At 39.9% G+C, this 14,619-nt stretch overlaps 1 protein-coding gene across 8 annotated transcripts in view; it reads right to left on the minus strand.

Annotated features, from left to right (window-relative positions):
- The window catches only part of SERGEF (secretion regulating guanine nucleotide exchange factor), a 157,981-nt gene that overhangs the window by 91,317 nt on the left and 52,045 nt on the right, over positions 1-14,619 (minus strand). Inside the window, exon 10 of one of the 8 annotated variants that reach the window (XR_008466016.1) lies at positions 5,036-5,109. The exons of the other annotated variants lie outside the window; for them this stretch is intronic. The gene's annotated coding sequence lies outside the window, so the exon portion shown is untranslated. The remainder of the gene's footprint in view (positions 1-5,035; positions 5,110-14,619) is intronic. 8 annotated transcript variants of the gene reach the window in all.

The raw sequence follows: 14,619 nt of genomic DNA on the forward strand, positions 1-14,619 counted from the left end.
CAGACCAACTTTTCATAAGGGCTGCTGGGACTGAGGTGACCTGAAGGCAGTGACTGAGGCATGCCATGCAGCCTCAAGCTTCAGCTCAGGAAGTACAACCCTGCTGTGGGCTGCCAAAAGGAAAGCCAGAGAAGAGGTCAGTCTCTCTCCTTATGGGCAACATGCACCAGCTGTCAAGAGCAAACAGGACAAACACACTGTTCACCTCCATGGCAAGCCTGGAGAAGTTAATTTAAACTTCTGAAGAACCCCTCTACAGGTCTGCCTGCTATATTGTCAAGGGATCTAGTCTTTCCAGAGGGAGAGCCAAAGAATAAGATTTTTTTTTTTTTTTCAAATGAGGTCTGATTAAAATTTAACACAGTTAAATAACATATCTAGGAGCTCAAATAGCCTACTTTTAAAAGTGATGGTAAGTGGAAACTGCAAGACGAGTAGCATCTTTAAAAATCAGCTTCTTTAAGTGTCTAAAACAGCGCAATACAGTATGATTTATGCCAGAGTTTTAAAAATTTGGGCTACTACCTGCTCATTCTTATCCAGACTGTCACAACATACTGCCAAAGTGTGATGGGGTTTGGGTGCCTTTCATTATAACAGTGCTATTTTAAAATAAAACTTCTTTTCAAAAGACTTTGACCAAGCCAGTAATCGTAATCAGCAAAACGCCGCTCAGGAGAAACTCTACTTAATGAGACAACTGCAGGCCTCAGGAACAAGATAGGAGAAGCAGCCGAAGTCCAGAAAGTGGGTAAAGACCGAATGCAGTCAGTCTCACCTTCTCCTTTGATTACCACATTAGTTCCATATCCACAATTAAAAGCAAAACAAAGCAGGAATTAAGGGGAAAATCCTTGAGGGTTTAGGAACGTCTTTACTCAGTATTAAGCATAAATACCACGTAAGGCACTATGTCATCTTGTCCATGGCCTGTGGTACATGCTGTAAATTGTCTTCTGGAGATGAAGTCATTTCCCTTCGGAGTGAAAGCCAGGGAATGCTGTCATTGCTACAATCAGCACCTGCTTGCGTACCCCTCTGTGTTTACACTCACTGTTTCAAGGCTTTTGAGCCAGAACGGCTTACAGCACCATATAAATGCAGAATCAGACAGGTTAGAAAAATCTGTTTGATGCAATATGTGAAAGCAGGGCAGAACATGAACCATGAGATGTTTAATCAATTCCCAGATCAGCTGATTCTGAAAAGCAGCAGTGACACTGAGCATTGCCCATTTCAGTAATCTGCACTGGGAAATTCATGAGATTTATCTGCAATGACCATAGTTGGGAAGGGAGGGTTTGTTTGTTTGTTTTATTTTGATTACTCTGAACTATCACAGTAGAACTGACCTCAGATTTAAACATAAAACTAACACTGCTAGAGTCCATGATTTTTGATGTATTCAGTTCCCCGAACTGTCTATGCCACTACAGTAACTGCAGGTGTCTCAGTCTGAGGCATTTATTCTCCTGTCTTTGAAATGCTATTAATGTTATCATTCATGTATTACACACACTGGAAGTTATGGCAATGGGGATGACTCCCTTTTGAGTATCCAAGTTGCTTACAAACCAAAGCCTTGTTTTCCAAAGCATTTTTCAATAGCATTTAATGTGCATCTCATAATAAAACACAGACTCTTCAGTGGTCTGAGCACTCCACACAACTGATTTGCGTACAGTCACAATGAGGAAGAGTTACTGGCAGAATAATCATTTGCCTTGTCATCATGCTGTACCAATGTGGCTGTATTACTTCTGCATAACAATTCAAGCTAACATTAATGAAAGTAGATTACAGATACCTGATCATGCCCTCTGCATCGCTCTGCTTTTCTTAGTACAGAAGGGCTGCAAGTGTCCCATCTCCCACTTTCATCATGTCTCAGAGATCCAAAGCTTAAGACAAACAGGGTAGGAAGTCATAAGCTACCTTCTCTCTCCTCTGTTTTTTGATTTGAACCTAACCAAAGGCAATCCTTCGACTTAAGTTAACAAGCATTTAGATATACACCCTTCACCCATGCAGTGGAAGCTTCAGGGGAAGCTGAGAACATAAGAACCTTGCAGGCTTTGGCACCTAAAGTCTGAAGGCCTCTGAACCCAATCCCTTTCCTTTTTCTGTATGAATAACGGATTCATACTCCAAAAGATTACTGAAAAACGTTCCCTTTCAGTATGGACCTTTCCCAGTTGAAAAAAAGACAACTACCTTTCTGGCTTTCCTTCCTACTCTTAGGTCTCATATCTCAAGTAAATCTCAAGAATAAAACAAAATAAAAGGCATTCTTTCCCACATAAACCAAATATAATCAAAACAATTATGCCCAAAGATAAAATACATATTCTTTTTTTCTGTTCAATTAGTGTCGCCTGCTTTAGATCTCCTCTTATGGTCAGGACATAGATGAGCATACAGTACACCAAAAGACTTATAAAATAGCTTGCTTTGAGCCACAGTAATTAAGCTCCACAGAAACAAAGGCAGGCAGCAGAGGACATAGAAGAACTTTAAAAGTATCTGTTTTGGTTCATTTCACCATTGTCTCTTACACTTCAGCAAAAATTCTTATAACTGCCCTTTTAGGATTTATTTTTTTTCCCCTCCCTTTCTTTTGTGTTTATCATTCAATCTATGTAATTTCCACTTTTTGAGTAATTTTGGCAGGTCCACTGGTTGCTTAGAGATGCTTGATTTTTTACTGCTCCTTTTCTGTTTGTACTGTAATTTTACTCTGAATGTCACCTCCAGCAAGATGGATTTGCAAGTGAAGCAAGATATGCTCAGAAAAGCCTTTTTAAACAACCACGCCAAGGTTTACAGAGCAGCATACTACATGCCTTTTTCTCTCCTACATTTGAAAAGTGTAGGAAAGACTCCTTAGCAACAATTAACACCGTCTCACACAGAACAGCAAGCATGTCTCTAGCAGTCTGTCTTACAGGACTGGATGGTTTTGACTTCTGAAGGTGAAAGAATGTTTTTGTGGACATTTTTGTGCAGGGAAAGAAAAAGTAAAATGGGCACTGCTAAAATCACCCAGCAAAACAAGCGTGTATAGCGCGGGGGGAGAAGGGAGAATAAAAGCAGCTGCATCTTTAGCTCCTAGACATGCCCACTATCCGAACCACATCCTCAGCCAGTCTCCTCTCCTATGTTTTGTAAGACAGTGCCATGCTGTGGACACTCTGCTCCATTGCTTCTGCACTCTGCAGTCTCTGCAGGTACAGTAGGCCTGTTTCCTGACCCACTTTCCTCACCAATCTCTATTTAGCTCTACGCTAGTGATGCTCCTGGCATGACAATCAGATACTGCAGCCTGCAGTGCAGTTCGTTACAACACATTCACAAGCTCCTAGTAAATTCAGTGGAAAAGTACTGTGTCAACGAAGCCTAATTAAACTGAAGTCATTTTCATAAACTTACGTCAAAGGCAACAACAACAAAAAAGTGTTCCAGAGATTTAAAAGACACCTTTTTATTTTAAATCAACAAATCTGCTTGGCATAAAGCAAATCCAAAAAAACCTTTTCTACTCAAGGGCTGCGAAAGGAAAAAGCTATTAGAGCTAGTACCTTTTCTCTGGATTACCTAATCAATCTAGTAACTTGTGCCACTTAAAACCTGCCACAATTCCTCCCACTGTCATTTATCTGCCACTAGAGAAGGGCTCCTCACCTTAGTGCCCAGTGAAACTGTAAGCTTAATCTCACTACAGCTATTAAAATTATCTTCTTACATGCACGAGAACAAAATTCCTCCCTCAGACATGGCCACCTGCAATTAACTTCAGATTTTACTTGCCCATACATGTGTGAGGGTAAAACTTGTTTTGGGACATTCACCTTTACACCAGACAGCTAGGACTGTTCTGGCTCCAAAGTTAAGATCTAATATGCAGATACTTCTGAGACCAAGTAATTGGAGGTTGATTGTATTCCATTTACCTAAAAAAAAAAAAAAAAAAAAACACAAAAAAAACCCCAACCACCAACCAAAACAGTCATCTCGCTTTCTTTATAGGGAAATACTGTAACAAATTGCCATAACCTGGGCCTCTTAAAAAATACAACTGCCAAGCCCACAGGTTATATGGCAGTAAATTCACCAAACTATGAATCTATACTTCCTTCCTTGGCACTTAAGTTAACCATAGAGTTCTACAGTGAATATAACCAATGCAGGCACACCACATGCACGTGAAGTATGTTGCTAATATTTTGCACATAGAAGGCATTGAGATATGAAATATGTAAAGGTCTTACCAACTCTTTCTTTGGCAAGACACTGTTTCTATTCAGCGGAATATTTTTGTACTTGCAAAACTCAGGTCTTTATCAAAAACAAGTTTTGAGATTTATTCAGAATCATTGCACCAAAACATTTAAAATTACTCATCTTAAGATTAGAAATACTGAATTTGAAACATTCTAAAAGTAGCACAAACTTATGTTTAGCATTGACGATAAATAAAAGAAAAGCAGCAGCAGAAAATTAAGTATGGCGACATCAAATGGTTCACAAGAGACAGACACCTTGGGGCAATGAATGCCTTAGAAGTGTGGATCATTAATAGAGGATATTACATAAGGCAGGGAGCACAAGGAACAATTATTCACAAAGCAGTCCCAGTGTACACTATGGACTACCTTAAATGCAATCCTTTGCAGGAGTTTATTCATGTGCAATACGATCAGTTTTGCTGGGGAGAAAGAACTATTACTAAAAAATTCTCGTAGCTTGGCATATGCCGCACAAACTAACAGTTTTTGCACCTGCACTATCATAATCACACTGATTTACTGAATCAACTAAAGATTCCCAAAACAGACCCCAAAATGCTTATGTAAAATCTCTGCAACAAGTAGTCGTACTATCCATTAAGTGGGGTGATACCAGCCAATAGCAAGAGAAAACAAAATTAAACATCCATCAGAATGTGCAATTCATCCAAATTTCATACCACAGGCACCTCTAAATATATGAGTCATTATAATAACGTACAAGGTAATTATATTTCATCACTCATTACCTTGACCTGAGAAGGACCTCTCATCCTCAGATGGAAGATGCAATCCAGACTTGCATTTTTATGACTAAGGAACCCTGCAAGAAACATAGCTTACATAAAGCAGCACCCTTAGACTAGCAGCTGTGTAGACACAGAAGATACTCAATATCACAAACGTACTGAAGACTTTACCTTTTACCCGCCAGTGGCCTACACCACCACCAATAAGCAGCCTACCTCTTAGACTAGAATCCTCAACCTTGGGTTAGATAACATACTCTTTACTCACACCAAGTATTTCACATATAAACCTGAGACAAGACGACAGAGTTCAAAGGGGACTCTTCAGGAAGGACACAGTTAGGACAGATCTACCATAACTCACAGACACCTGGCGAACAAAAAGGCATTTAGAGGTATGTAGCCTCTTTGTTGCTACCTATGGACAAGCTGCAACAACAAAACTAAGAGATTATTTTGCTGCCTTGTTACTTATTAAAGAGATGACAGGATCACCCTCAGGGCAGTCCCGGGGCAAAGAGTGCAGCAAAGCAGGGATCCTCTTGACTGTTTTTCCCTAGGATTAAATTTTACATCTCATTTGATTTTCACTTACTGAGCCATGGACCACGGAACTAAACCTAGACTTTTGCAAGTCACTTCTCTAACCTCACGTCTACTCAATTCAAGTAGAGAATACATAGTGAGGCCTGGGAGTTTAGAAAAAGCAAATTAATTACTATCCTGGATCAGCCCACTCCAGTGACAGGTGTTTCACAGGCACATAACAGAAACCCTCACCAGACAGTTACAGAATCACCTACAAAGTCTATTTTTAGGATTCATAAAAGTTTATATCCTTTCAAGAGACCATAGAGACTTTTGTTTGCTTTTTCTATGTCAACTTGGAAGTTCTCGATATTGGCATCCAGACATTCGTTGAGCCCTGCTATGATGTATTTCCATCTTAAAAGCATTTGTTATTGTTGGGCTTGGGTTTTTAATCAAACAAAAGCTCTCTAGGAATCCAAAGCTCTAATCTGAATTGTTACTGCTTGAACATCTGTTAAAAAAATTCTGGCTGTAGAAGTAGAACAGATTCTGGTTTACACAGAAAACTACATAACTAATAAGATACCTGGCAAATCAAGAAAGCGCTTCGGGGGATATAATCTAAGATGCAATCATTAAATTGCTTCTCAGTCCCAAAGTATGGAGTCAGAGGAAAACCACAAAAAGAAACACTGGTTTCAATGGTTACTTTCAATGTTACTGTGTTTAGTAGGCTGACTCTTGGTTGATTTGCAAATCCTCACATGCCCATGGGAGTGGGATCTCAGATCATTTAGCATCATGGCAGATTTCCAGTTCTTGGCAGAAGGGTTGTTTTTCTCCATGAATCAGCAACTGTCCATCACACTACAGTCTGTGAAGTTAAAAACCCACCTCATCAGCATAAACTATATGCATGTATGTGTGTATGCATCAGAGAGGACTTTTTGGTCTCTATATATAGCCCACATGCGAGGATTGCCACATGCACAGACAAACACGTACATACTCCTTGAAGCCAACCACACAGCAAAGAGACTTTTCTCACCTTCTGCAGTCATACAATGCTTTTGATAATGCAGCACATTATTTGCATTGTAAGATTCTAAATGTTATGGTAAAGAACAAAAACATCAACCCACCCCATTTACTGCTTTCTCCCCACCAACGGGCAACTCCAGGTACTGACCCCACCGTGGTCAACTGCAGAACAACTGACTGTTTGCCTGCTGCTGAAAAGCAAGCTACATTCGCATTTTCAGATAACGCTTACCAGCAAATGCATTCTAAACCCATCAGCAAGGAAAACAAGAAGCAAATAAGTTACGTTTGAAACATCTTCCTGAAATGTGCTCCAGAATTTTAACAGCTCTCTATAATAGAGATAATACTTCTAAACACGATAGCAAATGAGATGAAGGCTGCCCTAGTAAAATTAACTTATTCTCAGAAATACTCTGACAAGCAAATAATGCACTTTGGAAATACAGTACAGAAAAGCACGTACTAATAATTCCTCATTTTATTCTTTCTGTGTCTGTCTCTCTCCCTGATACTCAAGAGATTGCAGTATTCTTATTGTACAGCATCATTGTGCTAATATTAAATAACAGATTTGCTCGCTCAAAAATGCCATTTTTTAAAGGAGGCAGGGGGACAACTCCTATGTTCAGAAATTCACTGTTAAAATTCAGGAATCAACATTCCTCTCTCCCCCCATTGATTCACAATGTAAACTGCTAGCAGAATTATAACCTGATCCACTAGATGAAGTGGTTCAGTAGAATGCCTGGATCTTCATTGTTTCCTCTGTTTGAATTATACATCCAGGGCATTGCAAAATTTACCAAAAACATGTGCCTTTTCCAGAACCTAATCATAAAACCTTCACCTCATGGATATAGATTCATGATTTGAGGCTGTACATAAATTCACTCAGTAAAATGGTTTTATTACTTGCAGCATCAATTTGCACATGGACTGAAGATCATTGAATACAGAACAGCCAAGTTATCAAATTGCAGCAATACTGTTGAAAGGGAAACATTTTTTTAAAAATGCAAAAATGTATTTTATTATTATTCGTTGCATAAGGGTAATGTATGTTTACACAGCTCAGAGCTGGATTTAAAACCAATTTTAACAGCCAACTGTTTCAACTTGCATGTAAACAAACATACTGCATTTCTTCATTAGCTGGAATTTGCTGCAGTCTGTCAGCCATCTGTACTGTCTTGCATTCTGTTCTCTATTCAGAGCACCACTATCAAATGTTGGTGATATAGCATTGCTCTCTTTGGAGACATCATGACTACACTATAAATAGTTTAGAGACATAAAACACTATTTCTAACAGTTGTCTTAATATCTGCTTTCTCAGAATGCATTAGGTTGTTCTGTTTCTCATCCAATTTTGGTTCTCCGTAGCTTTTTGCGGATACGAGGAGAAGAGACTTTATTCTGGCACTCTCAGAGGTGCAGAGCAAAAACTGCAGCCCAAGCACAACTTTATTCAACTTCTGCACCCTCCAAATCATGGATGCAGAGGCCAAACCCCAGAGCATAACCCTGCAAATATCTGCACTGCAGTCACAGGGGTGACTGCATAGTGCAGAATAGCCGGGCTCTGGGCTGTTGTTAAACCAACTAGTTCGGGTGCCAGCAGCAGCCAGAGTGCAGGGCTGCAGAGAGAAGAGCAGACTGCCCCCCACTCCCTTACCCACACACTGAGATGGCACCCCAGCCAAACACAGCCTGGAAACTTGCACAGCATTAGCACAGCTCTGAAGCAGAGCTCAGGAACCCCCGGAGCCTTGCAGAGCCCTGGCTCGCGTCCAAGTACCTCAAACATCAGCACATCCCTCGCTCTTGCAGTACGGACCTTGGCAAAAACTGATTTGTGCCGCTTCTCCCCATATTTTTTCCTAGGATCACAGTGCACATAGATATACCCCAGAGCAGCCCTACAGCCCCCTGAGCTTTGCATGCTGAACGCCTTCCCTGTGGTAGCGCTGACCTCTGAACCCCAGAGCCCCGCGCTGTAAGGGGTCCCCCAGAACCCAGTGCTTGCGCTTGAGTCCCCCCCAGCCAGCAGTCAGACACAGGGCCTTTTGAGCTGCTCTAATCTGCCCCAGCTCTCTCAGACAATTCAAAGGGGATGGCAGCACAGCTGAGGATATCATCCAGACAGTTTAACTACCGATTTGAGCAGTGTGCGCTAGTTTCAGAGGACAGGTAATAGTATCTTTAGAAGAACAACAGCTCAAAAATCCAAGTCCCTCATAAGGGCTTTTATAGCTTGCTGAATCATCCTCTCCTTTAGGAAGTGAGGAGAACCGGCAGTGAGACAGGAAAGCTCACATACACCTTAAACTCCAATTTTCTTTCTTCTAGAGACAGCAGAGCACTGGAATGTTACTTGTATAACCAGGACCACTTGACAAGTGATGCAACACAAACCACAGAAAGTTACTCGATATCCATGCTAGCTTTCCAAACCAAAAGATGCCTATCCAAACATGCCTTTTTAGTTCACCCAGTGTGTGAGTTTATAACTTTTCAGGAAGGACTTGATCCTCTGCTTTCAAGTTGACTCCCAGACTTGCATTGTACTTCTGATTTCAGAACTGCAGTGCTATAAACCTGCCTTCCTATAACAGAACAAACTTGCCGCCCTCGAGGAAGAGACTAGTAGCATATCTGTGCAACACAACAGACCTATCCTTGATCAGGGGTGTCAGAATTCTGAACGCTGAACTTTGGGTGTAAAATAACTTACCAAGAAGTGAAGGTGCCTTATTAGAGCTTCATTTCAGTTTCATTTCTCAGTTTCTGATTGAGGACAGCGTGATGAAACACTGTCTAATTTTATTACCCTGTCAGCCATATACAATGGTGAGCAGGACTCACTGACAATCAAACTGTAAGAGTGGAAGTTTACCATCCAGTACTCCCCAATAAAAACAGATACTTAGCATGTAACCCAGCAGAAATGTTCTGTAGGTTTCTAAAGACATCACTCTGGAGAAGTTTGGGGGTTTTTTTTATAGCCATAGCATCTAATAAAGCTGCCACTGGAAAACTCTTCCTTTTCCCAGCTTGTGGTTCCTTTTCTGGAACAGCAGCAACAAAAATGCCTCCACCCTTGTGTCCAGATCATTTTCAGCAGAATTTTGTGTGCGTTTAAGTAGCCAAGCTACAGGCATGAAAACAAGCTGCCAGAGAGGCTCCCAGCCACAGCATGCTCCTCCAGAGCTGCAGCACTACTGTTACAAAGTGAGGAAAATTAACACAGACATGCAAGTATTTAGGGGGACAGGATACGAAACAGTCCTTTCAACAATATTTTTTCCCCTTCTATATCTACACTTATCAGGCAGCAGGGGCCAGGGGGGTTACGAGAATACAGGTCTGTTCAGTTCTGTGACTGAAAGAATGAAAAAAAATGGAATACCGTTGTCAAAATTTTCCAGCTCTATTTTGGCACATCATATCTCAAAACCAGCCTGGTCTAAAAATTTCAAGCATGTTTAACTGAAGAGCCCTTGACAACATCTAATGCACAGGCTCTTTATCATATATTGAGGTGCTTATTTTTGGACTTCACCTTGGAACAGGAAAGAATGACTGTTTTGTCAGCACCAGAAAAGTTTATAAATCCTGCCAAATGTATCAATATTATGTATTTGAAAGCTACTTTACACATACTGCAGAGATATCCACAACTCTGCAAAGTTCATTCAGCATTAGAGATGTGCATACTTTGAACTCAATGTGAAATCAGGTCGTGTTGGTAGCCACCAAGACTTACCATTTCTACATGAATAATTATTACTTTTAAAGCTTTTAAATAACTAGTGAGATTTCTAATGTACTTTTTACGTATTAAAAAAGCATTAAACTTTTTCTGAATGTTTCTCCTTTGCCATCCCACAGTTCTTCCCCAGACAATGATAGTACTAACTGCATTAACCCTTTGGAGCTCCAACAGCTACAGAGAATTTTGGGAAGTTTGCAAACCTGCTAGAGACATCCTTTATAGCGCTAGATCTTATGTATGAAAAGATAGCAATTTTGCACTTTCTCACTTGCCCCAAACGTGTTTTACAGAAATTCAAATTAATAGGTATAATGGGGAATTACAGGTCCAATAGCAAGCTGCATTCATAAAAGGCCTTTTACGCTGTCTTTACTTTTTAACAATCTCAAACTTTTTCAAACACTTCAAACAATCTCACTCCACTGCGCCACCCTTTCACTGCCTTCAACTAAATTGATAAGGCACCTTTCCAGCTACATGTGTAGGAGGTGTCACTTCAGCGCTCAGAGCTGTTCAGATTCCTAATTGGCTTCAGAGCAGGCAACACCAGCAGTTACCATGTGTGCTACCAGCACTGAAAGAATCAACAACTAGGACTTTCCACACCTGGAAGTAGTGCTGGCCCTGCCATGTCACTCTTAGAAAGTCTTCAATAAAGCAGTCTCCCTAGTCAAAACCACAGGACGGTATCTTCACCAGCAGTGAGACACCCGCCTCAATACTTTGCCACTTGCTCTATACACACAGTAGTCAGTCCCTTCTTCTGCCCACCCTTGTTTCAACCAAAATGCTACCTGACTTTTTCTAAGGAAAAAAAGAAAAAAGCTTTCTATATACATTCAGACATCAAAATTTTTCTCCTAAAGTTTTGACGCTGTTACAATACCTACAAAGGGCAGGGGGGAGGGAGGGGGAGGAATTGCAGGCTTCATGTCGACTGCAAACCATGCTAAATGACAATAGTACTGTTTCCTTCCTGTGTCCTGCCTACAAGCATCTCTATATACTTAGCCTGTAAAGACCCTAAGAAATAGTATTTTTGCTTGCATCTGAGCACGGCCAAGTCTAAGAAGATCATACTGTAGGCCTCCCAAGCCACTGGGAGAACACAAATAAAAGATAACTTATTTTGAATTGTTGCAGACTGAAAACTCCAAGAAAATAAGATTCCTCTGTTCAACACCAATGATCTGCATCATTTATCAGACGGGGGCTCCTTGAGCTTTATCTTGTAGCCTTCTACAGAACTAATTCTTTTGCAGAAGGTATCCAAGCGCCCCCACAAAAGTGCTTTCTTTACCTGCCATGGAAAACTACCACATACACTTCCATTCCTTATCCTCTTCTGCAGGTGGAAACTACAAGGGAAGTAAATATCAATTATACTTCATGCATTAACCCTTGAAAAGCCAAGGCAGCTTGTAGCAAAAGCCCGGTGCTTTAGGTGATTTGCAAACACAGCTCTTCAAACCCCAGTGATTTCATCATGCCAAAAACAGACCCACAAGCAACATGGTTTATAAGAACAGCAGCAACGCTGCTAACACAAAGAATGGAAGAGATTCCTTGTAGCCGTCTTGCAGATTTCAAAGAAAAGTGAAGTTTTGGGCTATATGCTGGTTTTCCACAAAATTGATTGTGAGGCCTTTAATTCAAACCCAAAGTAGAAAGTCCATGCATAAGTAGAAAAGAAACAAATGAAAAACAAAAGCCTCACTTCTAGCAGTTATTTGTGGATCAAGCTAACTTAATGTGTCAAGAGTAACTGAGGTGAAAAAAATAGCTTTGTGTTTAAGGGTTCACATATACCACTCTGAGAAAGAATAAAAATAAAGGGAACTTCTTCAGACAAGCAAAGATCCTTAAAAATAACTGCCAAGAGCATACATGATTCTAGATGACTAATACTGTAACTCAGAAGAAACACTCAAATAAAAATGATTCTCATGAATCAGGACAGTCTTTTCCAAGAAACATTTTAATGATGACAAAGTCACATCTGTGTCACCTCTAAATAACTCCGTCTCCTTTCAGTTTTCTGTTTACCCTTGCAGAAGAACACAACATTGCAGATATTTTTTTTTTTTTAATTTTCTGAAGAGCATAGGCTCTGTTTTTAGTGAACTGATTTCAACAGCATGTCTGTCACACAGGCTGTGCATCTATTACAACTCAAAAGAAAACAGAGGACAGTGAGAAGGGCATAGAATTAAAATTATTTTTTTAAATTTAGAGCAAAACCGTCAGCGTAAAGCAATATGACTTAATGTTATATGACTAAAGAGCAATTTATGCTAGAAAATGGCACACAACTAGAGAAACAGCAGAACAAACATTGAAAAAATCAAACAATCATTTTAAGCAAACAGATCAAGGGCTCTGATTTTCAATGTATGGATAGTTAAACTGCAGACTAGCTTCTCAACAGATTTTCTACTTTGCGAACTTTGGAGTATAAAGAAAAGAAGAACAAAGAGGAGAGGACAGCTAATTTTAGTGCTTCTGGGGTAAAACAAAATAACAACAAAGAACCACTGAACCATGAAGCAGTTTTTTTCCAAGTTGCTATTTCAGTTACAGTCTTCCTCTCCACAAGCCAGTACTGGAAAGAAGACGCCAGCTTCTACCCTATCAGAGTAATACAAGCACCTTATTTTATCCAGAGGGGCACATTGAGAGCTCTGTACTGCTTACATAATGCTTCTATACATTTTGCTGCACCCAAAGTGTTTATTATAGCTGACAGGAAAAACCAGCATTATTTCTTTAATTTCCTTTTCTCTTACTGGTTGCCTTCCTAGTAAGAAGCATCATTTCTGCAAACTGAACTTGATTTGAGCCTTGACTAGTGCATTTCAACAAATACCCCAAAAACTCATCCATCTTACAGCACTGAACTGAAGTTTCATAATTCTGAATGTTGAGTATGTGTGGAAACAGTTTTGAGGACACAAATAAGATCTGAGGATCACAGGATAATTCAGGTTCAATGGGACCTCAGGAGGTTTCAAGTCCAACCTCCTGCTCAGAGCCAAGTCAGCTATGAGATCTGACCACACTGCTTGGGCTTTATCCAGGTGAGTCTTTACCATTCTGTAATAATGCAAATGGTACAACCTCCCCAGGCAGCCTGTTCCACTGCTTGATTGTCCTCAACGTGAAAAAGGTTTTCCTTACATTAAGTCTGAACCTCGCATTTTAATTTGTGCCCTTTGTTTCTCATCCTCCTTCCCAACTCCATCTTCTTGATGAATCTCCTTGTAGCTACTGGCAGGCTGCTACTATGTGCCCTTGAAACTTTTTCTTCTCCACGCTGAATAAACCTAGTAAGATCTTAATTGTGAGAGTTTCATCTATCCGTTTCAGCTAACAGTAAACAAGGTACTGAGACAGTAATTTCCTCAAAAAAAAATCCAAACATTAATCTCTTAAAACAAATACGTGGTCTTCAAAGAAACTGTAATCATCTCATGTGAGTGGACTTTTGAAGACCACTTCTTCTGAGGTAAGTTCCCTTTTCTGTAAGTATTTACTCAGAACAACCCGTCTTAGGTTTCTAACATTATTAATACTACTCAAGGGCAAAACAAAACAATTTAAGGATAAGTGGGTTGGGTTTGGTCACTGTTTCAAAATAAAGCCAATTCAGAAAAGAGTGCAAATATGGAAGTTTCTCCTCCAAGTGGCAAATTACTTTAATAAATTTGGGCAACCAAACAGAAAACTGGAACAGAAAATGCTATGCTGCCTTCATACGCAGCAGCTACAACAACATTAAAATACACTGGGTTAGGTTCATAATATTGCTGTTAAAGTTCGCTGTTCTCTAAGGAGCTATGTGCTATTGCTCTGCAAACCTTCACAAGAATAAATTACGCTTTCCAAGCATTAAAGACACATTAATATGACATAGGTCATGCGAAATTCAAGCTTCAAATACTTACTGAATCCAATAGATCACAGAACAAGTCAGTGTTAGAACAAAGAAGAGTGTTACATTAAGTAAAATAAAGCTCTCTGAAATGATGAACTGATTTTTCAGTCACTATGATAACACATATTCCAGCAGCTTAGATATCAGTGAAGGAGTCATTTAGACACAATTTCACTTTTAGTCATTTACTGGAACATATAACCGTTTGGCGCAATTCCAGAAGATTTCTCAAATCCAATACAAAAAAAAATTCACATCAGCCTGAGCAGCGACTAATAACCTATACCATACCACATGAAG

Source organism: Rissa tridactyla, chromosome 4 (genome assembly GCF_028500815.1).
Source record: "Rissa tridactyla isolate bRisTri1 chromosome 4, bRisTri1.patW.cur.20221130, whole genome shotgun sequence".
In the NCBI taxonomy this organism is placed as follows: domain Eukaryota; kingdom Metazoa; phylum Chordata; class Aves; order Charadriiformes; family Laridae; genus Rissa; species Rissa tridactyla.